The following is a 27861-nucleotide window of genomic DNA, read 5'->3' on the forward strand; positions in this document are numbered from 1 at the left end:
TCATACCCATTACAGGGGAGGTTGCTTTGCTCCTCTGTCATCACCCTATTTCCAGGCTGGTATTAGGAGTTCCCCAAGCTTCCCACTGCCACTTCTGAACCATCGTTCTTCCACTTTGGTGCTAAACCCTTCCTCCTCTGAGGCGTACACACCCATCTCCACCACCCTACTCCTCCTAGTACTCTTGTCTTTCTCCAGATTTTCCCCCACAGAACTTGAGCACCTTACCCACATCCTTCTCTTGTCCATCCCGGGTGATTTCAGAGTCCCAGTGGATGAACTCCCAACTTTCTGACCCTCAACCTCCTCCGTTCCAGCGATCTTTGCTTCTGCTTCACTTCAGCTAACCACTTCCATGGCCATATCCCGATCTTAACTTTGAGCTGAGTCATCTTGGGAAAGTCTTGAACTTGCATATTTTTCCTCTAAGTCCAGCATTCAGTCCTGCTCAGGGTTCACTTACCTGTTGTTCATCATCGTGAAACCTCTAGGTCCCAGGACCTTCTGTTTGCTCCAAGTGTCCCATCCCTCATGAGTTAGGTCTTCCCTCCTCTGAGCTTAAGTCTGCCCCATTTGCTATCTTCATTTCTTTTTATTTTTCTCTGCGCCCAGGGGTCTTACTGCCACCCAGGCTGGAGTGCAATGGCGTGATCTCGGCTCACACGGCCTCAACCTCCCGGGCTCCAGTGATCCTCTGCCCTCAGCCTCCTGAGTAGCTGGGACTACAGGTGCGTGCCACCATGCCCGGCTAAATTTTTTTTGTAGTTTTGGTGAAGATGGAGTTTTGCCATGTTACCCAGGTTTGAACTCCTGAGCTCAAGTGATCCACCCACCTCGACCTCCCGAAGTGCTGAGATTACAGGCGCAAGCCACTGCACCTGGCCTACTACCTTCTTAAGAGCCTCTCAAGAAGAGCCCCTCACCTTCTCTCTAACAGACTTGTCCAAAATTTCCCAGTCATGGATCAATCAATCCCATACCCAGGTAGACACAGCCAGAATTTATTATTTATTTATTTATTTATTTCGAGACAGAGTCTCGTTCTGTTGCCCAGGCTGTAGTGCAGTGGTGCAATCTTGGCTCACTGCAGCCTCCACCTCCCAAGTTCAAGCAATTCTCCTGCCTCAGCCTCCTGAGTAGCTGGGACTACAGGCTCATGCCACCATGCCCGGCTGATTTTTGGTTTTTTGTTTTGTTTTGTTTTCTGTTCATTTGTTTGTTTAGTAGAGTTGGGCTTTCACCAAGTTGGCCAGGCTGGCCTCAAACTCGTGACCCCAAGTGATCTGCCCGCCTTGGCCTCCCAAAGTGCTGGGATTACAGGCATGAGCCACCGTGCCTGGCCGACACAGCCAGAATTTATTTCACTGAATTTAGGTCACTGTTATCTACCAGTTCAGGGAGGCTGAGCACTGCAGTCATGGAAAGAGCACAGAATTTGGAACAAAATAAACCATGGCTGAGTCTTGGTTTGGCTGCTTACTAACATGCGTACCCCTGGGCAAAGCCTCCACTTTCTAATAATTCATTTGTTTGCTATGAGAAAATCAAATTATTCTTAACAAATTATAATTAATATTGTAAGTGAAAATGTTTAGGCCAGGCATGGTGACTCACGCCTATAATCCCAGCACTTTGGGAGGCCAAAGCAGGCGGATCACCTGAGGTAAGGAGTTTGAGACCAGCCTGGCCAACATGATGAAACTCCATCTTTACTAAAAATACAAAAATTAGCTGGGTGTGGTGGCACACACCTGTAATCCCAGCTACTTGGGAGGCTGAGGCAGGAGAATCACTTGAACCTGGGAGGTAGAGGTTGCAGTGAGCCGAGATCATGACAATGCACTCCAGCCTGGGCAACAGAGTGAGATCCCATCTCAAAAAAAAAAAAAAAGTGAAAATGTTTGCTAAATTGCAGAATCTGGTGGTAGGAGAAGCTAGTTAAGTCAAGAAGTCCTCTATCTGTTAGGTTCCGGCTGCCTCACCGAAGGCTGCTAAGGGTTACCAGTACCTGAATTAGGACACCATTACATTAATACCAATTAGGACTTCATGGAAAAACTTTCTAACAACTAATTTTGTTCTTTAAACTAAGCAGATGATCTCACAGACCAGGGAACTGGGTGTCTTTGGAGTGTTCCCAGCGTCAGTGGCCATGGTCCAAAGTTGTAGATGAGATCTACTCTATACTCAATGGTAAACTATGCCCCTATCTATCTCTGTCAACTCTGAGAATTTCTGAGTCTCAGATGGATTCCAGGAGAGTCTTGTACGGCAGAGAAATGATGCTGGTATCACTCATTCAGTATCACCATCAAAAGATGAGCAATCACTCATTAGAAAGGGTTTTCGTGGCTCAAGCCTGTAATCCCAGCACTTTGGGAGGCCGAGACGGGCGGATCACGAGGTCAGGAGATCGAGACCATCCTGGCTAACACGGTTAAACCCCGTCCCTACTAAAAAATACAAAAAACTAGCCAGGCAAGGTGGCAGGCACCTGTAGTCCCAGCTACTCGGGAGGCTGAGGCAGGAGAATGGCGTGAACCTGGGAGGCGGAGCTTGCAGTGAGCTGAGATCCGGCCACTGCACTCCAGCCTGGGTGACAGAGCGAGACTCCGTCTCAAAAAAAAAAAAAGAAAGAAAGGGTTTTCAAGGGTTTCCAGGCCGGCCTGACACATCTGCTCCAGGCACCTAATGAAGCCTGCCCCTTCCCTGGTGTCTTACTGTATCTTTGTTGAGATGGGGTCTTGCTATGTCGCACAAGCTGGTGTCAAACTCCTGGGCTCAAAGGATCCTCCGGCCTTGGCCTTCCAAAATGCTGGGATTACAGTTGTGAGCCACCATGCCCGGCCTTGTTGACTGTATCTTAAGCTTCCTCTACACTTTGCATTTTATGTCTGAATGTTTGCATATGAATACCGGCCTTGCAGGGTGGTCTTTCTTGAAGGTAGATTGGATCCATCTGGATCTGAAGAGAACGCTAATTTCTCCTTTTAGTCTCCAGGGAAATAGATGATTCCTAAGGCAGAAAAAGGAAGCAGTAATTCAGAAAGTGAATCTTAGGCACAAGTCTGTTCCTAGAACTCATCTGTCCACCATATGGGAGCCAGTCTAGGGATAGGGAGATAGGCAGTCTGCAATCCCCAGCAATCAAGTTTTTTGTTTTTATGGTTTTTTTTAAGAAAATTGTTCATATTCATGTGGTTTCCTCTATTCCCCTTTTGTTGATCGTCTAGGATTTATTACCTTTTCACTAGTTGTTCCAACTTCTTTCTCAGCTCTGGACTCGAGGCTATTCTGTTTTCTTCAAGAAGACTTTATTGAGCACCATTTCTGGGGTGGGAACAGTGTTAAGCACCCAGAGTACAAAGGTGAATAAGACACAGTCCCACCTTCGGGGTATTCCCTGTAGGAAAGAAAAATATAAAATAAATGTCTAGGATAATGCAGTAGATAATATTGCAACATGTGGAAAGTAAACAGAAAAGGAAAGAAAGGAAAGGTGGTGATAAAGTGTGCTAGACAGAGAAAATATTGATCAGAGTCACAGAGGCAGGAACTGATGATGGTAGGACGTAACGAGCATTATTATACCTGCTTCATTCATTTAATTTTTACCCTGTGATGCAGGGGACTATTAATGTGCCCATTCAACAAATGAGTATACTGAGAGTCAGAGAAGCTGAATAACAAGCTGACATTCATGCATCTGTTAAGCAGCAGAGCCAGGACTGGGGGGCCTTCAGTCTGGCTCCTGACTTCATGTCTTACTGCCTCACCATGCTGGGATATTCTCATTGGCCAGACCTGCGTCATGGGCTCACCCCAGAAGTGGATTGAGGGCTAGCAGGTTTCCCACAGAAAAATCCTACTGTTAAAATCATTAAAAGAAAAACTGAATGTTGGGCAAACAAAAACAATAGTTGTCCATTGCAGAATCACTTCAAAAATACAGCTTTTCCTTTCTCTTGCATTATTTGCTTGAGATAAATTTTCACAGATGGGATCCCATGAGTCACGGTGGCTTTTGATATAAAATGCCAAGTAGTTTTTCAACAGGATGGCATATATTTACATTCTGTCTGCTCAGAATGAACTAATTTCACCACACCTTTATTTGTGTTGGATGCCATATGTTTTATAAACTTAGACAATTCTAATTTTACTAGATTCTACAGTTATTTGTATTTGCATCGTTTTCCCTATCCCTTTTTAGAGTGGAAAATACAGATAAGAAAGTCTATAGGCCGGGCGCGGTGGCTCAAGCCTGTAATCCCAGCACTTTGGGAGGCCAAGACGGGTGGATCACGAGGTCAGTAGATCGAGACCATCCTGGCTAACACGGTGAAACCCCGTCTCTACTAAAAAATACAAAAAACTAGCGGGCGAGGTGGCGGACGCCTGTAGTCCCAGCTACTCGGGAGGCTGAGGCAGGAGAATGGCATGAACCCGGGAGGCGGAGCTTGCAGTGAGCTGAGATCCGGCCACTGCACTCCAGCCTGGGCGACAGAGCGAGACTCCATCTCAAAAAAAAAAAAAAAAAAAGAAAGTCTATATAAGTTGGTTAGCAAGAACCTTCGAATCAACAGATGGGCCAGCTGGAGCCCTGGGAGCACATGGAAGGACAGGTGTGTCTCTCCTGCCCGCGGCCCTAGGGACCAGAGGGCAGGGTCTGTGCTGAGAGATGAGACCAGCTCATTCAGACCCAGCCTGGGGTTCAAACTCAAAAGGAACTTCAAATGTCAAACATTTTTGGGTTATTATTATTATTATTACTAGTCATTTCAGCTGTGTTATTGCATGAATGTTAGACTTCATCTAAATTTTTAAATGCATGTGTGCATACACTACCGGAAAAATGCTAGAGAGACTTGCTGACTTTGGCGGTGTCCTAGTGTGTTCCTGTGTCTTCATTTTGTTAAATCGTGATGAAAGCAATTTCCGAGACTCTGCTGGTGGTACTGCCAGGTGCGCACGAGTGTGAAGGGGTAGGAAAGGGATCACGAAGAGATGAACCGATGCTCCTTCCCCTCCTCGCTGCGAGGCCACTTTCCTTTGCACCAGAGACCTCAGGCTCCGCCGCTTGAGGCCCAGACCATAGAGATGCAGAAACCTCCGGATTCCTAGAGAGGAAATGCGAACTCAGGAAGTCGGCTTCTGCCGGCGGCCCACTTCCGGCTTCCTTCAGGCAGCGCGAGTGCGCTGAGTTCGCGGGCTTCTGTCTGCCGGAGGGTTTCTCGCATCTTAGGTCCCTGCTCTGGGCTCAGGGGAGGCCTTGCCGGGTGGACACGAGCCCCTAATGCAGATTCTGGGGCCGCAGGCGGAGCCTTCTCCACGGAACTCGCACGCCGAGGGATTGGGGGCCAGGGTGGAAGGCTTTTCGGAGGGGCCACCTTGAAGCCCGTAGCGCCGGGATTCCTTTCGCCTAAGTGCTACTTCGAGATCGGTCCCTCAAATGCCTAAGCTCTGGACTTTCCTTTATATAACCCCTACAGGCTCGAAAAAAATAATGGTGACACTGCAACTTAAAAGTATTTAATTTACGGCCGGGCGCGGTGGCTCAAGCCTGTAATCCCAGCACTTTGGGAGGCCGAGACGGGCGGATCACGAGGCCAGGAGATCGAGACCATCCTGGCTAACACGGTGAAACCCCGTCTCTACTAAAAAATACAAAAAACTAGCCGGGCGCGGTGGCAGGCGCCTGTAGTCCCAACTACTCGGGAGGCTGAGGCAGGAGAATGGCGTGAACCCAGGAGGCGGAGCTTGCAGTGAGCTGAGATCCGGCCACTGCACTCCAGCCTGGGCGGCAGAGCGAGACTCCGTCTCAAAAAAAAAAAAAAAAAAAAAAAAAAAAAAAAAAAAAAGTATTTAATTTAGGCCGGGCGCATTGCCTCACGCCTGTAATCCCAGCACTCTGGGAAGCCAAGTTGGGAGGATCGCTGGAGCTCAAGAGTTAGAGACCAGCCTGGGCAACATAGCGAGACCCCGTCTCTACTAAAAAATACAAAAATTAGCCGGGCGTGGTGGTGTGCGCCTGTGGTCCCAGCTGCTCGGGAGGCTGAGGTGGGAGGATCGCTTGAGCCTGGAAGGTCGAGGCTGCAAGTGAGCTGTGGTGGCACCCCTGCACTCCAGCCTGGGTGACGCAGCGAGACCTGTAGATATATATATATATATATTTTTTTTTAGGACCCATTTTTCCCTTATGTAGGAGAGCGACTGACTTGTCAATTTTATGAACAGTCAAGTAACTAAAACAAAACAAAAAATGCACTTTAGTATTGTGACCAGATATGGGGAAGAAGATTAGTTCAAAAGATAAGGAACTATGACCCTGGAAGAGGAGTACAAGAACTATGCAGACAATGCCACTTGGAAGGAGGATTGGAGGTACAGGGGTAGAAAGGGTCCTAACGTCCTCCCTGTGGGAGAGGAGGGTGAAGACAAAATCAAGATCTCTTTACCAAAGGCCATGCAGGGTGGTGCACGCCTGTAGTCCCAGCTACTCCGGAGGCTGAGGCTTGAGCCTGGGAGGCGGAGGTTGCAGTGAGTTGAGATCGTGCCACTGCACTCCAGCGTGGGCGACAGAATGAGGCCCTGTCTTAAGAAAAAAAAAAAAATCTTACAAGGAGAAATGGGACTCGTGAGTGTAGACTACTAGTTTGAGAATACTGGCCTGGATTCTGTACCAGGGCAGCCACTTACCACAGGTGTTAGTTGCTCAATAATTTCGACATGTTATTTACTGTTCATGATGTATGGTGGAGGAAGGCCAAGGCCAGGTTTTGTTCATTTCCATTTCCAGGAGTTATATGGCTTGTGGCACTTCACTGATTATGAATCATTTTCTTGAACGTTCATAAAGACGGAAACTATCCATTCATAAAATGGAAACTATTCATGTGTGAAACTGATATACCTTCTCTGACACTTGTATGAGACTGTGTTGGGAAATAGTCCCTATAAAGAAGCATTTACCATGATGTGTTCCTGAGGAGAAAATGAGAAAGAAGGAAGTTTGGGATCTGCCTGTCTCTTAACACAGTTAATAGAATATTAGATCGCTCAGAGAAGGCCTACAGTAATGAACTTGCTTAACTTTGTTTAGTCTGGTGTTTCTGTAGCATTTTGACCACAGTAACTTTAAAGTAACACTCTATTAATATCCCTCCCATGTGGTTTTTCCCAGAATACATTTTGCAAAATGCTGACATAAATCATTCACCTGGGCACAGGACTGCTCAGAAGGCACTCTCGGCTCTCAAAAGGCATTTCAGATCTACTTTTTTGAAATCATCTGACTGGATTTCGGTAAGGATAGTTTCCGTTTTATGAACGTTCGAGAAAATGATTCCTAATTAGTGAAGTGCCATAAGCCATATAACACCTGGAAAAGGAAATGAACAAAACCTGGCCTTGGCCTTCCTCCTGCATACATCATGAACAGTAAATAACATCTCAATATTATTGAGCAAACACTATCAATATACAGTTATTTATAAAACTGGAAATTATTATTTGGAAAAAATATGAATTGTGTCAAGGAAATTCTAAAATTCAGTAGATTCAGGGATTGTTAGTGACAAACCTAGAAATTTGTTCATGGTCTCCTAGATGGACCTATTTTAATAAGACATGATCAATATTTTCTAACTGTATAAATAGAATAACTAAAAACCATTTAAATGTGTTGTATATTTGCATTGATATTCATTGGAACCTTGCTCTGACATTATAGAGTAAAATTTAGAACAATTGTTTTGAACATCATTCAACATAGCTTCATTACTGAAACTATCTTGTTTGGCACAAACCTTCTTCAAGTAGAGCTACAAATTGACTTACTAGTATATTACTAAACTGTTGGAGTTTCAAACATGACCTGACTGGGGATGACTGGGTAACAATGCCTTGGACTGTCTTCTTCCAGTGTCCTATGCCTCACTGTAGGGCCAAAAAGCTGGTTCCATTAGTTGACACAGAGGTAAGCAGGATCCAGAGGACACATGCTAACCAAACTAAAAGAAGTTGTTGTGTAAACCTGGAGAGTGAGTTAATTCCTTTCTAGTGAAAAAATATAATTATCCGTCAGACTGGATCATTGTATTTGCCAACAGTGTGTTTCTTTCCTGTAGGAAGATCTACATGGGAGGCTAGATTCTTATATTGTATTGAAACATATAGTGAGCTTGGAATCAGAACAAGGAGATGGTCGGGAGTTCAAGACTAGCCTGGCTAACATGGTGAAACCCTGTCTCTAGTAAAAATACAAAAAATAGCCGGGCATGGTGGCATGCACCTGTAACCCCAGCTACTCAGGAGGCCGAGGCAAGAGAATCGCTTGAACCCTGGAGGTGGAGGTTGCAGTGAGCCGAGATCACACCACTGCACTCCAGCCTCGGCGACAGAGCAAGACTCTGTCTCAAAACTAACTAAATAAATAAATAAATAAATAAAGTGTCCTGAAATTGTGCTACCTTTTACTCCCAAATAGCAAAAACCATACATTTTGTTTATAGTGGTCTCCATCCCACCGACCACCTGTCTCTGCTTCATATTTGACTATCAGTATTTAAAGTGTTAACATCCCTCCCTTTCTTCAGGCCTTAGACTAACCCCCATCACTACCACCCTTTTTATTGGACCTCAGGCTTATTGAATTGGGGTTAGTCATAATTCTCAGTCCCTGGCACACAAACATCTTTGTTCCATGCATGGCCCTTTCTATTTATTTTATTCTATACCATGAAAGGATATAAAGCAAAATTAGCAAAGGGAAAAGGCACATGGGGGCAAAGTCTGGAAGCCATCAGGGGCAAGCTTCCAAGAGCCTCTCTCAGTGGCATCACACAGGACACATTTAATTCCTCCAGCAATGCACTGTGACAAGTGTGAAATGTTGTCTATTATCAGGGAAGCTCATTAGAGACTCAGTACCCAAAGATTTTGCTGGGGGCTGGCCATGTAGACAACCTCTGCCTAGCATGCACCAAGATTCCAGACTCCCAGAAGGAAAGCAGGTGTTTCACACAAGCCACACTGTTTGCACAAACAGTCCAGGCACAGTGAACCACTCTTATCAGGGAATCATGGGAACTCTCCTGAAACCCAAGCTCCTACATGCCAGCCTTAGAAGGGCCAACCTTGAAAGCAGGCTTTTCTAAGGATAGCAGTCTCAGGCATGCTGTGGTAACTCTCCTCTGCACGGTAGAAACTGCTGAGTGTAGCCTGCAGATACTCAGGAGATGATGAGAGAAATGATGCTTGGAGTGAACCTTGGAAGCTGAAAAGATCATTAACAGTGTGAAATGAGGAGAAAGGGGACCTCCAGCAGAGGGAAAATAGCAAAAGCAGAGAGGTGGGAACACCCAGATGCCTTTGGAGAAATGTGTATAGTTTGGAGTGACTGGCACGTGGGTATGGATGGCACATGGGTGTGAATGACAACCACTGACCTGGTCCAAGTCTCAGTTTCCTCATCGGTGAAATGAGATGATTGATGTGGATGACCTCTAAGGTCCTTTCCAGCTCCTGCTTTTCCAAGGAAAATGGGAGCAACTGAGTCACGTGTCAGCAGCTGAGATAGGCATAGAAAACGTGACTGGACCTAAGCAAAGAGCATGAATTAAATCTGATCCAAACACTCTCTGCACTTACTAGATGTGTGACCTTAGGCAAATTGCTTCCCTGAGCTTCCACTTCCTTATTTGAAGTTGGATAGTGTATTAATCCATTCTCACACTGCTAACACAGACATACTCAAGACTGGGTAATTTATAAAGGAAAGAGGTTTAATTGTCTCACAGTTCAACATGGCTCGTGAGGTCTCAGGAAACTTACAATCATGGTGGAAATGGAAGCAAACACATCCTTCTTCACATGGCAGCAGGAAGGAGAAGTGTAGAGCAAAAGGAGAAAAGTCCCATATAAAACCATCAGATCTCGTGAGAACTCACCCATTATCATGAGAACAGCATGAGGGTAACCACCCCCATGACTAAATTACCTCCCACTGGGTCCCTCCCATGACACGTAAGGATTATGGGAACGACAGTTCAAGATGAGATTTGGGTGGGAACACAGCCAAACCATATCAGATAGTAATGATATTTTCTTCACAGAATTGTTTTGAGTATTCATGAGATGCTCTATAGAAGTTTCTGGCAGAGCACCTGACAGTAGGCGCTTAAGGAATGGTAACTGCTAAAAAACATTTGTTAACTTCATTTTGTCCATAATTCAGTTTATTATTACTAAAATTTAATAAGACAGGGTCTTGCTGTTACCCAGGCTGTGACGAACTCCTGGGCTCAAATGATCCTCCTGCCTGGCTTCCCCAGTAATGACTGCTAAAATTGTAATATTCAGTCTTTCCTTCCATACAGTTCAAGCTCTTGTTGCTGAATCAGTTATCAGTGTCTCCAGCCTTTCCAGTTGTAATCTCCACAGGAGGCTAAAGCACAGCTAACAAATGGTGCCAAGGGAGGCTCTATCCCCATGACCAGGCCATGTCTCAGAGCAGCCACAAATGACAGCAGGTCTCCAGATCAGCAATATGCAGAAAGAGAAGCTGATGGGGGTTGTGGAGAAAGGCTTCCATCCCTCAGGGCACAGGAAGCCAGAAGGTTGACAAAAGGACACTGTCTCGGTTGGCCTGAAGCAGAGGTGAATTGAATTGAGGAGGACACCTTGACAAGGAGAAAAAAAAATCAAGTCACAGATGGGGCGATCTGGGAGGGCTGACAAAGACAGCCCCACAGTGTGAAGTCATACACATTTCCTCAGGAAACCATCTGTTTGAACAGTAAGTAATGTGTTCCTAAAATACAAAATTTTGCTTCTTTAAACAGAATTTAATGTTTTAAAATATATGTACCACATTCTGTTTGTGAAAATGTATTGATCTGTACATGTTTTCTGAGTGAATACCATATTTCAATTAAAATGTGTATATATATATTTCAATTAAAATGTGTATGTGTATGTGTGTGTGTGTATGTATATATATGTATATATATATAGGCCAGGAGTACCTATAATCCCAGAACTTTGGGATGCCAAAGTGGGAGGATTGCTTGTGCCCAGGAGTTTGAGACCAGCCTGGGCAACATAGTGAGACCACACCTCTACAAAAATTTAAAAATTAGCCAGGCATAATGGCACATGCCTGTAGTTCCCGCTACTTAGGTGGCCGAGGTGGGAAGACTGCTTGAGCCCAGGAGGTTGAGGCTGCAATGAGCCATGATTGTGCTACCACACCAGTACAGCCTTGGTGACAGAGCAAGACCCTGTCTCTCAAAAAAGAGAAAAAATACCAGAATAGATGAATATATAGGTAATTATGAATGAATATTTATTGCCAACCCAATAGTTATAATGTCTTATGGAATTTAAATATATGTGTAGAACTAAACAACACAAAATGAGGAAGGGGATAAATAAAACTAAAGTTTCCTAAAGTTTTAAATGTTTTGGGAACTGGTAAAAGTAATAATTTGTATTACACAGAAATAAGTCAAGATTGCATGTTGTTTAATCTTTAGGATAACAGCTAAAGAAAAAGAACATGTAACAAAACTGTATAACTAACAAGTTTGAGGTAGAGAGTAGAATGATAGAAGATATTTTATTAATCCAAAAGACTGCAGGAAAGAAGAAAAACAACAGAAAACAGATGGTCAAGCAGAAAACAAATAGTAAGAATAAACACAACTTTATATCAATAATTACTTTACTATTATGTAAATAGACAAAATACTCAAAAAAAAAAGACTAAGATTGGCTAGGTACAGTGGCTCATGTCTCTAATCCCAGAACTTTGGGAGGCCCAGGTGGGCAGATCACAAAGTCGGACATCAAGACCATCCTAGCCAACACAGTGAAACCTCATCTCTACTAAAAATACAAAAATTAGCTGGGTGTGGTGGTGCGTGCCTGTAATCCCAGTTACTCGGGAGGCTGAGGCAGGAGAATCACCTGAACCAGGGAGTCAGATGTTGCAGTGAGCCAAGATCACGCCACTGCACTCCAGCCTGGGCGACAGAGCGAGACTCCGTCTAAAACAAAACAAAACAAAAAAAAACTAAGATTATCATACTGAATAAAAAACACAAAACCTAACTATATGTAACTTCTAAGAGAGACACTTTAAATACATGGAGACAGATGATTAAAGAAAAAGGAAAAGGAAAGATAGACTATAAAAGTCTAACAAAAGAAACCAGGCATATCTATAGCAGTATGAAGTAAGATTTTGAAGCAAAAAGCATTACTACAAATTAAAAGGTACATATTATAATGGTCAATCCAACTAGTAGATATCAAGTCACAAATCTATATGACTTATAACTTTAGAATACATAAAGCAAAAATTAAGCAACTCAAAGAAGAAAGTGACAAATCCACAATCATAATGGAAGACTGTAACATACATTTCTCAGTAACTTACAGAACAAGAAAATAGAGCAGTAAGGATCTAGAAGATTTAAATGACACAACTAACAAACTTGACTTAGTTGTTATATATATATCAAATTCTGTACCCATAATGATAGAATTTATTTATTTATTTATTTATTTAAGATGGAGTAGTTGCTTTTGTTGCCCAGGCTGGAGTGCAGTGGTTCAATCTTGGCTCACTGCAACCTCCACCTCTCAGGTTCAAGCAATTCTCATGCCTCAGCCTCCCAAGTAGCTGGGATTACAGGCATGTGTGAATTTACTTTTTAAGTGTACATGAAACGTATCAAAATTGATCATATGATGGGCAATAAAGAAAGCCTCAACAAATTTCAAAACATTGAAATCATTCAGAGAATGTTGTTTGACCAGAATGAAATTAAGTCAGAAGTCAATAATAAAAAGATAATATCCACGGCCTGGAAATTTCTAAATAACTCATAGATTAAAGAAGAAATCCAGACAGATATTAGCAAATATTTTGAACTGAATGTGACCCCATAAAAGACATAACTTCTAAAAACTCATAGGATGCAGCTAATGTAGGGACTAGAGAGCTATTTGTAACCTTAAAAATTTATATATTAGAAAAATGGAAAGGCTGAAAGTCAATGATTTATTTTTTTAGTTTAAGAACAAAAGAACAGTCAGTTATATCTAAGGAAAATAGAAGTAAGTAATAAAGATTATAAATCAGTGAAATAGAAAACAAATCTGCCGGGTGCAGTGGCTCACACCTGTAATCCCAGCACTTTTGGAAGCTGGGGCGGGCGGATCACGAGGTCAGGAGATCGAGACCATCCTGGCTAACACGGTGAAACCCCGTCTCTACTAAAAATACAAAAAACTAGCCGGGCGTGGTGGCGGGCGCCTATAATCCCAGCTACTCAGGAGGCTGAGGCTGGAGAATGGCGTGAACCCAGGAGGCAGAGCTTGCAGTGAGCCAAGATCATGCCACTGCACTCCAGCCTGGGCAACAGAGCAAGACTCCATCTCAAAAAAAAAAAAAAGGAAAGAAAGAAAAGAAATAGAAAACACATATACAATGGAGAAAAATCAACCAAATCAAAAGTTGGTTATTTGAAAATATTGTTTATATTGATAGACTCCAAACAATACTGATCAACAGAAACAAGAAAGACAAATTTTCAATATTAGAAAGGAATATCAGTGCAGATCCCACAAATATAACAAAGATAAGAGAATATTATTGTCTTCACACCCAAATATTGACAACTTGGATAGAATAGACAAATTCCTTGAAAAATACAACTTTCCAAAGCCCACATAAAAAAATAAAATCTGAATAGCCAATATCTAATAAATAAAATGGAATCTATTCAAGAGCTGCTCACAAAGAAAATTCCAAACCCGAGATGACTTCATCAGTTAATTCTTCCAAATATTTAAAGAATAATATCATGGGCTGTGCGTGGTGGCTCACACCTATACTCCCAGCACTTTGGGAGGCTGAGGTAGGAGAATCACTTGAGTCTAGGAGTTCAAGAGCAGCCTGGACAATATAGTGAGGCATCGCCTCTACAAAAAAATTTAAAAATTAGCAGGGCATGGCAGCATGCACCTGTAGTCCCAGGTATTTAGGAGGCTTAGGTGGGAGGATTGCTTGAGCCCAGGAGTTCAAGGTTATAGTGAATGAGCTGTGATGGCATCACTGCCACTCCAGTCTGGGTGACAGAGTGAGACCCTGTCTCTAAAAAAAAAAAAGAACAATACCAATCTTGCATAAACTTGCACAAACTCTACCAAAGAATAGAAAAACAGAGTATACCTCCCAACTCCTTTTATGTGGCCATAACCTGATAGAAAAACTGGACTAGGATATTACAAGAAGAAAAAATTACAGACCAACGTCAATCATTGTGGTATGAGAAAAAATAAATATTTAGGTTTTGTTCCTGGTTCCCTGCACATGGCTCCCAAAACTCCTGAAATCTCCACAGTGGCAAGAGTGTCTTTTGTATACTAATGAAATGACTAGTGGCTGGAGGCTTCTAGGTAGTTCAGGATGAAGGGGTCACCAGAAAGACCTAGACAATAGCTCTTATTTTGCATGCCAAGAAAAATAAATAATTAAAAAAAAAACAAAAAAACAAAAAAAAGGAGAACTAGGCATGATTAGAGGGTTGGAACTTTTATCCCCACCCACTGACTTCTGGGGAGGGGAGAGGGACAAGGGGCTGGAGACTGAAGTAATCACCAGTGTTCAATGATTCAATCAATCATGGCTATGTAGAGCTCTTGCCTATAATCCCAGCACTTTGGGAAGCCAAGGCAGGAGGATCACTTGAGGTCAGGAATTCAAGACCAGCCTGGCCAACATGGTGAAACCCCATCTCTACTAAAGATGCAACAATTATCTGGGCATGGTGGTGTCCACCTGTAGTCTCAACTACTCGGGAGGCTGAGGCAGGAGAATCGCTTGAACCCAGGAGGTGGAGGTTGCAGTGAGCCGAGATGGTGCCACTGCACTCCAGCCTGGGTAACAGAGTAAGACTCCATCTCAAAAAAAAAAAATCATGCCTATGTAATGAAATTCCAATAAAACCTCTAAATGATGGGGTTCAGAGAGCTTCCAGGTTGCTGAACACACCAAAGTGCTGGGAGAGTGGCGTGCCCGAAGAGGGCAGGAAAGCTCTGGGCTCATTCTCCCTTGCCTTGCTCCATGCATTGCTTCCATTTGGCTCTTCCTGAATTGTATCCTTTGTAATAAACCAGTAATATTAATTAAGCACTTTCTTGCATTCCACTAATCATTCTAGCAAATTGCCAAGCCTGTGGGAGGTGGTCATAAGAACCCCCAAATTATAACCAGTTGCCCAGAAGTATGGGTGGCCCGGGACTTGCAACTGGGGTCTGATTAGGACAATCTTGTGCGACTGAGGCCTTAAATCTGTGGAGGCTAATGCTAACTCTGGGTAGTTAGTGTCAGAATTGAATTGAATTGTAGGACACTCAGTTTGTGTTGGAGAATTGGTTGGTGTCAGGAGAGGAAAAAAATTCTCACTTGTGAATACAGATGCAAAATCCTAAATAAAATATTAGCATTTTTGCTAAGGAATTAGAAAAAATCAAGCATCCATCTAGGATTTATTCCAGGAATACAAAAGTGATTTAATATTCTAAAATCAATCAAGGGAATTCATCACATTAGTAGGAAAAAAAAAGATCATAAAATCATATTGATATATACATAAAAATGATGAGTTGATAGATACGTAAAAATGGTGACTTCAGAAAATGTGGTTTCAAGAAGTAACATCAGATTCATTTTTCTTTCCTCCTTCAGAGTACTGTCCGTCCAGTCTAAATTGCTTTGTAGGAGAGAACTGCAGTCTGTTCCATGCCTAGCCTGAGCCACGGCCTGTACTACCTGTTATGCTGTAAGACCCTCTGATTTCCAGGACCCTCTGGCTTTGGATTTTGGTCGCCATCTTTGGTTCTGCATGTTTTATACTGATGGGTCAACCTGCAAGACAAAAAAGAGGGAGGTATTGTTTAACATCATTATTTACATATTTAATATAATTATTGTGTCAGACACTCTGGTAGGTTCTGGAAGGACAAATGTGAACCCAAGTTTTGGAAGTCTAAGTAACTCATCGAAAGTCCCACTGCTGGTAAATGACAGAGCTGATATGTGAACCAGTCAGTCTGGCTTTGGAATTCATACTCTTACTCATTGTGTCACTAACTCTACCTGACCGACCACAATACTAGGCATTAAGTGTCAAACAGATTTAAGTCACACAGGCTGTGAAAGCACAAAGAAAAGACATCAGTTCTGGCTAGGGGTGGGTTGGTTCTGGAAGGCTTTTAAAGAAAGAGTATTTAAGCTGATACTTAAAAGATAAAGATTTTTAACTGGCAGAAAATAAGAATGCATTACTCAGGATAATTTAGATTATGCTGTGGTAACACAGGTTTAACCCAACAAGGGTTTCTCTCTCTTAAGAAAATGGTAAGTCGGCCAGGCGTGGTGGCTCACGCCTGTAATCTCAGCACTTTGGGAGGCCGAAGCAGGTGTATCATGAGGTCTGGAGATCGAGACCATCCTGGCTAACATGGTGAAACCCCGTCTCTACTAAAAATACAAAAAATTAGCCGGGCGTGGTGGCAGGCGCCTGTAGTCCCAGCTACTTGGGAGGCTGAGGCAGGAGAATGGCGTGAACCTGGAAGGCGGAGCTTGTAGTGAGCCGAGATCGTGCCACTGCACTCCAGCCTGGGCGACAGAGCAAGACTCTGTCTCAAAAAAAAGAAAAGAAAAGAAAAGAAAATGCTAAGTCAAGTTGGGCAGTGTCCAGGGCCCTCCCTTGATGTCTTGACTCAGCTCTCTAGGCTGCTACCATTTAGACTTTCTCATTCCATCACATGTGCTCCATCACTGTGCAGGGGAAGAGAGAAAAACATGGAGAATTGGTACTTGCCCTTCAAGACTTCGGCCTGAAAACCCACACAACACTTCTGCTCATGGCCCATTCATTCTAACTCAGAGAACATGGGCTATTTGGCAAGAAGTTGCTGCTTCTGCTCCAGAGAAAAGGAGCATTTCAGACTGAGGAACAAGCACGTGCAAAGGCACGAAAGGGTAAAACTGCATGGCATGCAGGGGAGAGCAAATAGATCCAGGACACAATAGGTCTTCAATGCCATTCATAGACAAATGGAAGCTCTCATGGAGAGGCAGCAGAGTTTGCCTTGTTCTGCAAAATTATAGATGGTTTTAGATGTGCAAAATTATAGATGCAAAAAAGGAGGGCATGCAGAGATGAAAGACCAATGAGCTGGTTATAGCCATGCCCTTGGACTTCCCAGCCTCCATAATTGTGAGCCAAATAAGCTTCTTTTCCTCGTAAATTACCCAGTCTCAAGTATTCTGCTGGAGCAACAGAAAATGGACTAAGACAGATGATCAAGAAATACTTCCTGGCCGGGCGTGGTGGCTCAAGCCTGTAATCCCAGCACTTTGGGAGGCCGAGACAGGCGAATCACGAGGTCAGGAGATCGAGACCATCCTGGCTAACATGGTGAAACCCCGTCTCTACTAAAAAAAATACAAAAAACTAGCCGGGCGAGGTGGCGGGCGCCTGTAGTCCCAGCTACTCGGGAGGCTGAGGCAGGAGAATGGCATAAACCCGGGAGGCGGAGCTTGCAGTGAGCTGAGATCCGGCCACTGCACTCCAGCCTGGGCGACAGAGCGAGACTCCGTCTCAAAAAAAAAAAAAAAAAAAAAAAAAATACTTCCTAGAGGAAGTGAACTTGGAAGGGAACCCATGGTATGGCCAAGCAGAGAAAAAGGAGGAGTAAACCTTTCTGTATCAGCGGGAAATAATCATGCAGGAGAGAGCGCAGTTCAGGCAGAGGCAATGAGGAAAAGTAAGATAACATGGTCACTAGAAGCACTATAGATGAGTCTCGTGTACTTAGACACTGCAATCCTAATTGCACAGGAGCTCAAAAGGGACAGCAATCATGGGATGGTCCTGTGGTTTGAATGTGACCCCCAAAAGTTTGTGTGCTTGAAACTTAGTTGATAGTATATACAATTTGGTGAAGGCAAGAGAATATGATTCCAAGATTTCCTACCTCTCTGCCAAGCCAATAGTTGTAGTCAGTATCTAAAATAGGAAACACAAAAGAAAGGAGCCTGTTTTGAAAGAGAAAAACTTGTTTGTGCTGTGCTCTGGAACACATACACAGAAATGTGTAGGAGACAACTGGAAATACAGCCTCAAGCTCTGGTGTGAGGAGAGGCATCCCAAGATGAGGGTACAAGAGAAGCAAAGGAATGGAGACAGGAAATATCAGGGTATACAGGAGACCTACAGTAAGAATGAAGGTCATTTCTCACCCATTTACTCTGTCCTTGCCACCCTCCTCAGAGTCACCTCCTGCTGCCTGCTACACATCTGCACCTGGAGGGCCCCTCAAATGTAATCAACTCTTTGGCTCTTATCAATAAAATCCAGAGCCATCCATACATACTGCTCTGTCTTCATTGAACTGTTTCAATCTTGCAGTAGCTATTTTTCTGCCATTAATCATAATTCTATGCAGCATTGTATGAGCCCTCAGTTCACAAAGTCTTTTTAACATATATGCACGTAGCCGTCCTCTGAATGAGATCACTAGTTTTTCTAGCCTCAGTGAAATTGAAAAATAGATCATGTCAGCTGTGTGACACTGGGCCAGTTAATTGACCTCTCTGAACCTTAGTATTTTCATCCACTAGGGAAAAAAACATCTAATATCTGCTCCCTCTATTTAAATGGGTGGTTGGGATCAAATGAAAATAATGAGTGTGAAATAGTTGTATAATCCCTACGGGCAATATAGGAACAGTGACAATAGGGTAAGAGTGTTAGTGATAGAAGTTATCGTTGTCACAATATGCCTTCTAGGGACCAGTCAGTAAAGACACATAAGAAAAACTCAGCTAGACAACCTAATGCAAAGAGAGATATTTAATTGAATACTTTTTATGGATCCAGTGGTATGACTGCTACAAATAAATAGCATAATCGTCGTCCTCTGGGAGCTGGGGTGATAAAGTATACAGACAGAGATGATCAATGCACAGCACAGAATAAAAGTGTGTCTCATGTGAATCATACAGATCCTAATTGCACAGGCGCTGAAAAGGGACTGTGATCACAGGCTGCATCTATGGGTTTGAGTGTGTCCCCCAAAAGTCCATGTGTTAGAAACTTAGTCGCTAACGTAACAGTATTGAGAGGTGGGGCCTTTTAAAAGGGAATTAGGTAATAAGGGTAGAGCCTCATAAATGGATTAATGCTGTTTGCGAGTGAGATCATTTCCAAGGAACTGAGTTAGTGCCCTGAGGTCTCTTTGGCATGCACTCACTTGCCCTTCCACATTTCTGCCGTGTTATAATGCAGTATGGAATCCCTTACCAGGGGCCGGGCGCAGTGGCTCACGCCTCTAATCCCAGCACTTTGGGAGGCCGAGGCGGGTGGATCACGAGGTCAGGAGATCGAGACCATCCTGGCTAACACGGTGAAACCCCATCTCTACTAAAAATACAAAAAATTAGCCAGGCATGGTGGCAGGTGCCTGTAGTCCCAGTTGCTAGGGAGGCTGAGGCAGGACAATGGCGTGAACCCGGTAGGCGGAGCTTGCAGTGAGCCAAAATCGGGCCACTGCACACCTGGGTGACAGAGCGAGACTCCGTCTCAAAGAAAAAAGAAATTCTTACCAGAAGCCGTCACCATGCCCTTGGTCTTCCCAGCCTCCATAACCGTGAGCCAAATAAGCTTCTTTTCTTTTTAAATTAGCCCATCTTAAACACTCTGTTATAGCAACAGAAAATGGACTAAGACAGGTGGTCAATAAATGCTTCCTAGAGAAAGTGAACTTGGGAAGGAGCCCATGATATGGCCAGGCAGATAGGAAGGAGGTGTAGACTAACCTGGATATATCAGAAGAGAGCTGAATCAGAAAAATCCTAATTGCCCCCTCCCTCTCAGCCAGCCTGCTCCTGAAGCTAGAAGGCTCCAATCTTCCCAAGGAGGGAAAGAGTATGGAACAATGTCTTATGCCAATACTAAGGAAAGGGATTTCCTATTTCAATCTCTGTTGCTAAACAAGCATTTGCAGCTGAACCACAATCTCAAGAAATGGACCAAGATCAGGTGCACAGGGAAGGCTCTGAGGAGAGCCTTACCACTCAGCATTCCGGGCACAGCGCCAGCCGCTCAGACAGCATACAAAACACGGCTGGGGCTCCTTGTGCAAGACTGACTGCAAGCTTTATCTGCATGGACACTTTCTTGGCTCACAGAATTGTTTTGGAACAAAAGCTATTCATTTCAGCTTGATTTGGAGCCACAGTCCTTGGCTTTCTGCAGTGTCAGGGCTTGGCAGTGTTTCTGGCCACTGGGTCAGCCATGAGGCCAACAGCAGAGAGGGGAGCAAAGGCACAACCCCCGACTGTATTGGGGGATGCTGAGAGGTGGTCCTGCTCTTCCTGGGATGGCCAGGGGACTGAGGAGCCAAGGCTGCTGGAGTGATTCTTTTCAGCAGCAGTCAACGGTCCCCTCCTCCCCAACACACACACACACACATATGCACACACACACACACACTCTCTCTCTCTCTCTCTGTTATGCTAGTTTCTGATGACAGGGCTTAAAGCATCCTCATCCTTTCAGTCATAACTTTTCAGATTATAAATACAGTACTTCATCGGGTGAAATAACCATCTCCTTAGTAGTGAGGCAGAGGCAGCTAAATGGCGGATGGTGGAGTTGTACCTACTTTGCCAGTTAGAAATTTAAACTTCTCTGATAAAAATGACAGTCACTCTATTTCTTTCCCTTTGTGTTTTAAAAAAAAAAAAAAAAATCTCTGAAGAATTTGCAACTACCCCTCAAAGAAGATTAACAGGAGTTATTTCTAAAAGCACAATCAAGAGGGGCTTTCCAGCGATGGCGTCTCTTTACACAAAGGAGGGATTTGCTGGGAAGAGGGGAGTCTGTGTCGTGAACATTTTTAGGAGTCTTCCCGTGAGGGGACAGAATAATCTTCCTCCAACCATTTCCCATGCAAATTCACTTAAGGGATTCCTTTTTAAATTGTAATAAATCTAAACTACAAAAAATATGACTGACTCCTTGAGTCCGGAATGGTCTTCGAGAGGTGATCTTGGTGTCCACTCACGACGGGAGAAAACCCACCTTGATATTCAAGCTCCCCAGGAAGGGTGCAGCTGTGGCCTTTCTCCAGGCCACCCCTTCTTCTGTCCAGCGTGCATCCCTTCTGAGCTATCTCCTTTCGTGAGACACATTGAAGACCCCCGGTCCTTCCCCATACCATCACCTCCCCACCCCACCCCACCACCGTTGACCAGACCACAGCTGCCCAGTTCTCCCAGAATCCTGACTTCTCCACAACTATTTCCTGAGGCCTCAGACAAATGCTGCACCAAAGGGCCATCACTGGGCCGGGCACAGTGGCTCACATCTATAATCGTAGCACTTTGGGAGGCCAAAGCGGGTGGATCACCTGAGGTCAGGCATTCGAGACCAGCCTGGCCAACATGGCAAAACCCCATCTCTACTAATAATATAAAAATTAGCCAAGTGAGGTGGCAGTCACCTGTAATCTCAGCTACTCAGGAGGCTGAGGCAGGAGAATCGCTTGAACCCAGGGGCGGAGGTTGCAGTGAGCCGAGATCGCACCGCTTCACTCCGTCGGAAAAAAAAAAAAAAAAAAAACGTCATCATTGGACTCTCTCTGATTCCATCACAGGCCTAGCATTACCCCTCTCAGATTCCAGCTGAGTGAGGTATAACATTGAACATTTTAAAGAACTCAGACAGTCACTAAAAGTATCAGAAAGTGATAGTCTCAATATTCCATCCATCCCATAGTCATGATTTCTTCCCATAGTAAGTGGGCGTCACGCTCTACAAGATTTCGGGGACTAGAACTTTCCTGTAATCCAGAGCAGGCTTCCTGGAAGACAATCGTAATTATGGGTTTGCTGTGCAGAGATGTAAATAGTGACCCCAAACCATTGTGCTCTTTTTTTTAGTAGGCAACTCACATCCCAACTATAGCACTGCCAGCCACAGTCCAAATGCCCAAGTCTAATATGCCCTGTTAACTGTACCCAGCCTCAGAAACGTCTCTCATCTCTATTACATTCTCAATGACCCGTTTAATGTGTCTCCCAGGTTTTTCAGGCCCTGCCTCCAGACACATAATTGCCTACTGGACATCACCATCTGGCTCTGACCAACAGCTGACACACAATAGATCCAAGCCAAGTTCACGTTCCCCTTCTACCTTTGTCCCAACTCTCTTCCTGGCACCCCATCTGTCCTAAGAACAGCCTCACATCCTCAAGACCCAGAGAAATCACCACCATATCTTTCAGAACGCTTTCTTGACATTCCACCCAGGATAAAGTGAAGGCCCACACTTAAGCACCTTCTTTACCCTCCAGCTGTCTGCATGGCACCTGCGCCATGCCACTGAGTTGATACACGTGGCCATCTCCTACCACTAGACTACAAGTCACTTGAGAACAGGGACTGTGTCCTGAAGGTCCTGAAGTCTGTGTTATTACAGTGCCTAACTATACCTGACACATAGTAGATGCCCAATAAATGTCTGTTACATGGAGGAATGAACCAATGATACAAGCAATTCTAAATTCTGCCCAAGCCTTATTAAGACCCTTCCTTCCTGTAGCCCTCATCTAAGTTCAACTCTCTTCCTGGAACCCCATCTGCTGCAAGAACACCCTCACATCCCCGAGTTTTCCTTAAGTCAAATAGGAAAGCATTTTAGTAGTCCAGATGGAAATTTTTTCCACCTCGCCGCAGGTGGTCAGGGCTGTGGGAACACAGGAAATGAGAGGCTAGGCTGAAACAAGAGCCCTGCATGTGCTGGAGGCCACAGCAGGTTGCCCAGCCCTGCTGTTTAGTTCACTATGTGTCACCAGCTAACACCCCCAGGCAGAGCCGCTGGACAGGGGAATTCTTCATCTCCTTCTACACATTTAAAAAAAAAAAAAAAAATCTACGTATGTATTTTTGAGACAGTGTTTCACTATTTCACCCAGACTGGAGTGCAATGGTGCAATCACAGCTCACTGCAGCCGGGACCTCCTAGACTCAAGCGATCCTCCAACCTCAGCTTCTCGAGTACCTGGGACTATGGGTGTGCACCACCAAACCTGGCTAATTTTTTTTTTTTTTTTTTTGTAGAGACAGTGTCTCATTCTGTTGCCCAGGCTGGCCTCAAACTGCTGGGCACTAGCCATCCTCCTGCCTCAGCCTTCCAAAGTGCTGGAATTATAGGCATGATCCACCATGCCCAGCCTCCACCACATTTTAAACAAGTCCAGGCATCAGAGGTGGGCATCAGCTTGGCTGGTTGGCGCCAGCGTGGCTGGTAAACATACCTACACAAGGCTGCATTGAGGGTGGGACATCACAGGAGAGATAGGTGTGAAAGCCTCGACAATCACAGGAGAAGGGCCTTCTGACCAGCACCACTCCCTCTGACCCCACGAAAAGCTGTCATTTCCTAGGTGACTGGAGTTGCAGACAGCACAGAAAGACACTGAGTGAATTCTCTCGGCTCAGGGAAAGAAATATATCCCGGCCAGGCGCGGTGGCTCAAGCCTGTAATCCCAGCACTTTGGGAGGCCGAGACGGGCGGATCACGAGGTCAGGAGATCGAGACCATCCTGGCTAACACGGTGAAACCCTGTCTCTACTAAAAAATACAAAAAAAAAAACTAGCCGGGTGAGGTGGCGGCGCCTGTAGTCCCAGCTACTCAGGAGGCTGAGGCAGGAGAATGGCGTGAACCCGGGAGGCGGAGCTTGCAGTGAGCTGAGATCCGGCCACAGCACTCCAGCCTGGGTGACAGAGCGAGACTCCGTCTCAAAAAAAAAAAAAAAAAAAAAAAAAAAAAATATCCCATCCATTCCTCTGGCTTCTATTAGAGTCCTCGTTTGAATGTAAATCTGGCCACTTCACTCACCTGCTCTTTGGGGAAAAATAGCACCACCTTTGTAAGGCATAGACCTTTCCTTTCCATCCCTGCCTGCCTGTCCCACCTCACACTCCCCTTGTACTCTATGCTCAGCGAACAGCAATCAGCGTGCCCTCAGACACGCCAGACTCATACATCGCTGTGCTTCGGCAGCCACGGTCTTCCTTCCTCTACCCAGCGGAAGCCTCAGGATCCTCCAAGCTTCAAGGCTCTCTCTTCATAGATGACTACCCCGACTCTTCATGTAGAATCGGAAGCTCCCTCTCACCACAGTCTTAATTTTATGTTTCTCCTGGCTGGGCACAGTGACTCATGCCTGTAATCGCAGCACTTTGGGAGGCTGAGGCAGGCAGATCACACGAGTTCAGGAGTTTGAGGCCAGCCTGGGCAACATGGCAAAATCCCATCTCTATTAAAAATACAAAAAAAAAAAAAAAAGAAAAATGAGCCAGGCATGGTTGTGCCTGCCTGTAGTCCCAGTTACTTGGGAGGCTGAGAAGGGAGAATCACTGGAGCCCGGGAGGTCAAGGCTGCAGTGAGCTGAAATCACGCCACTGCACTCTAGCCTGGGCAACAGAGTCAGACTTTGCCTCAAATAATAATAATAGTAATAATAATAATAAAATAAATATGTTTCTACAATTGTAGTGAGACCAGTTTTTCTGTATCATGTCAACAGTTCTTCCAGTGTTAGTCCTTACCAGCCTCAGTTTCCTTACCTGTAAAATGGAGATAATAATTGAACTACCCTTTCGCATGGGTGGGAAGATTGATCCCCGAAAGCGGCTGGTGCCTGGGGAGGTGGGACGGGGCAAGTAAGGTGGGCAACACAGGGCTCATTCATGAGCAGCAACCCCTGTGGGCCACCTGAGTTCTGCCCTACTGGGAGCCTTTGGGAGAAACAAGGTAGAACACCCTCAGAAGAGCCCCCCTGGGGGGCGGGGAGGAAGCTTGGTACTTTTTATCAAGCAACTATTTTTCACTATCATTTGCAGGTTGATCTAGGGGGCATCCACTCCCTGGCGCTCTGGCCACATGTGTGGCAGTCATGTTCCTATGACCAGAGAAAACCCCCTGAGCAGAGAGGCTCAGGCACTTCCCGTGTAAGTCCCTGATGCTGGGTGGGATGTCGACACCGTCTGATGTCATTCACCTGCAGCTCTGCCATTGGCTGGCTGAGGGAGCTTCACTCTTCTAGAAGGTAGATATATTTGGCCAGGTGCAGTGACTCATGCCTGTAATCCTAGCACTTTGGGAGGCCGACGGGGGCGGATCACTTGAGGTCAGGAGTTTGAGATCAGCCTGGCCAACATAGTGAAACCCCGCCCTACTAAAAATACAAAAATTAGCCAGGTGTGGTGGTGCACACCTGTAATCCCGGCTACTCAGGAGGCTGAGGCAGGAGAATCGCTTGAACCTGGGAGGTGGAGGTTGCAGTGAGCCAAGATCGCACCACTGCACTCCAGCCTGGGTGACAGAGTGAGATTCTGTTTCAAAAAAAAAAAAAGTAGATATATTTGATTGCCGGCACCCTAAGGTACCTTGTGGTGGGCCCAGTCCTCCATCAGCCCACATCCCCCAAGGCTGGGCACTGTTAAGCTGCCCTTGGGTGGGCCACTTAGCCTCAAGGGACTTTGAGGGCAGGAGCCATGCTCATTTTGCTCATCACTGTGTTCCTGGTACCTCGAGCAGTGCTCAGCAGATGCCAGCCTCCAAGTCCACATTGGCTGCCTGGCTGACAGAGAGCACGTGGTGCAGAATGAGGTTATAGCAAAGGAAACCCTGACATTCAACCTCAAACCTAGCCCCAGGACCCCAAGCAATGGAAGACCATGACCACTGCCTTTGCATCTGTGAGTAGGTTGTGGTGTAAGATACGTTTTTAAGATCTATGTGTGTAAGATACGTTTTTAACTTTCAAATATCACACTTTAGATCCAGAAAGGGCAACTTATAGGAGCTTTAAATTCGTAGGTGGCTGTCTGGGTTACCTTATGTGACTCAGAGCTGGGGCGGGCCGCCTGCACTGCAGTCCGTGGATCACCGTCTCCGTCTCCAGGCCCAGGACGCAGCTTGCAAACCTAAATGGAATTGTCTTTATCACAACTCACACCAGTCACTTAATGAAATCGAGCTGCACAAAACGACCCAAAGGGGTGCCCTCCACTCCTGCCCCACGTGTCCTCGTATGCTTCCCAGATGTGGTCCCCGCCTGCCTCCCAGGGCCCAGGTGAGGGACCAGGGTTACCTTTTGGAGAAATGCCATCCTCGGCCTGTACTGCTGGCCTTGGTGTCGGATTTTCATTCTGGCCCCTGGATGGATTCACAGCCAGAGCACCAGTGGGAGACAAGAGGAGAAGCCCCCCAAGTTCGAAAGGCAGCCTGCCTCGCTCCAGCCCTGGGTGGTCGACGGGGAGGTGGCTGGGCGGGGAGGGCGTGGGCCGGGCCTCCCGACCCTAACTAGGCGCCTCCAACTTGGAAAGCAGCTGGAATCCGCGCCAGCCAATCCGCGAGCGGCGCCGCGGGCTTATTAGCATGCGCTGCGCGGGCGCCCACCTGCCGCCAGAGGGCGCTGCCCGCCCCCCGCCGGGACCCCGCCTAGCGGCAGGTGAGACCCGCAGGGCAGGGCCCCGGGGCGGGGGTGGAGGGGCCGGGGAGAAGGAGGAGGGAGAGGAGGAGGAGGGAGAGAGGGTGGAGGAGGAGGAGGAGCTGTGGCCAGGAGGGAGAGGAGGATCTATGGCAGAGGGCGAGCCTTAGACTGCACCACCAAGGACTGGGGAAGTGAAAACAGATGTAACACGCTTTGGCTCCCTGGCTAGCCAGCCCCCAAATCATTGAATGGCACTAAGCAAATTATTCGGTTTTTGCCATTAAAATGGCAAGCCACATTAAAATGGCAAGCCACAATTACTTTTGCACCAACCTAATGTTTAAACTTTGTCAGCATCAGTTTCCCCAGCTAACACGAGAAAAGCAAGTGGTTAGGAAATGACTCATGTGCTGTGAGGACTGAATAAATATCTGGGTTAAGGACTGGCAGTGGGGTGTGCTTGGTGGCGAAGAATGCTGCTCACGGGCCAGATGGGCTGGCTCTGAGCCCTGGATTTGCCATCTAGCTATAGGATCTCAAGCAAGTTATGGAAGCTCTCTGGGCTTCCTTTGTCTTATCCGATGAGTGAGAATCACTGCACCCTCCCCAGGGGGCGGGCAGCGGTTTGTTTGGTTCTGGTTTTGGTTTTAAGATTACTGAGCTGATTCATGTACAAGCACTTAGAACTATGACTGACACTTGGTGAATGTCCAATAACCAATAGTTTCTCTCTTATGTCTCTTGGGACTCTAAAAAAAAAAAAATTTACTAGGCGTAGTGGTTCCATTATATACATAGTCTGATATACTGATATATATATATATATAAAATTCTGAAAATAATTCTCAGAGTTCTCAAAATAATATGAAAACTGTTGGAGTCATAACTGGAGGTAAAGTATAATCTCTGGAATCAGATTACTTGGGGTAAAATATCAACTCTGTTACTTACCCTCTGTGTGACTTTGGGCAAGTTACTTAACCCCTCTGTGCTTTGATTTCTGTAAAATAAGGATGGTGCAATGACAGGGGACAAAAGAGTAAAGAATCAATAAATACCAGTTGTTGTTAGTATTATCAACATTAAAATCTTTAAAGATAGTTTAAATATGGAATGCTAGCTACATCTCCGGCAGGAGGAGATTTTCCAGGTTTAACATTCAGGATCAGGGACGTTCCCATCTTTTATTTCTAGAGCCAGGTGGCCTGAGCATGGCAGACAAAGCTGATGTCAGATGGAGGCATGTGGGCATTTGTCATAAGAGGTATGC

At 45.3% G+C, this 27861-nt stretch overlaps 2 long non-coding RNA genes across 4 annotated transcripts; both read right to left on the bottom strand.

Annotated features, from left to right (window-relative positions):
* Positions 1-2880: 2880 nt before the first annotated feature.
* LOC126938376 (uncharacterized) lies at positions 2881-5115 on the bottom strand. The gene is made up of 3 exons (XR_007720070.1): positions 4849-5115; positions 3244-3403; positions 2881-3016 (listed from the first exon to the last, which is right to left on the bottom strand). It is a non-coding gene; the product is annotated as an uncharacterized LOC126938376 (long non-coding RNA).
* Positions 5116-9503: 4388 nt separating this feature from the next.
* Positions 9504-26599, bottom strand: LOC126938375 (uncharacterized). Of its 3 annotated transcripts, XR_007720069.1 has the most exons (5): positions 26250-26599; positions 25993-26082; positions 15845-15940; positions 11971-12050; positions 10643-10682 (listed from the first exon to the last, which is right to left on the bottom strand). It is a non-coding gene; the product is annotated as an uncharacterized LOC126938375 (long non-coding RNA). The 3 variants fall into 3 exon arrangements; XR_007720068.1 differs by lacking the exon at positions 11971-12050 and having other exon boundaries at positions 9504-10682; XR_007720067.1 differs by lacking the exons at positions 10643-10682; positions 11971-12050 and having other exon boundaries at positions 13532-15940.
* Positions 26600-27861: the final 1262 nt, after the last annotated feature.

This window comes from Macaca thibetana, chromosome 16 (assembly GCF_024542745.1).
Source record: "Macaca thibetana thibetana isolate TM-01 chromosome 16, ASM2454274v1, whole genome shotgun sequence".
Lineage (NCBI taxonomy): Eukaryota > Metazoa > Chordata > Mammalia > Primates > Cercopithecidae > Macaca > Macaca thibetana.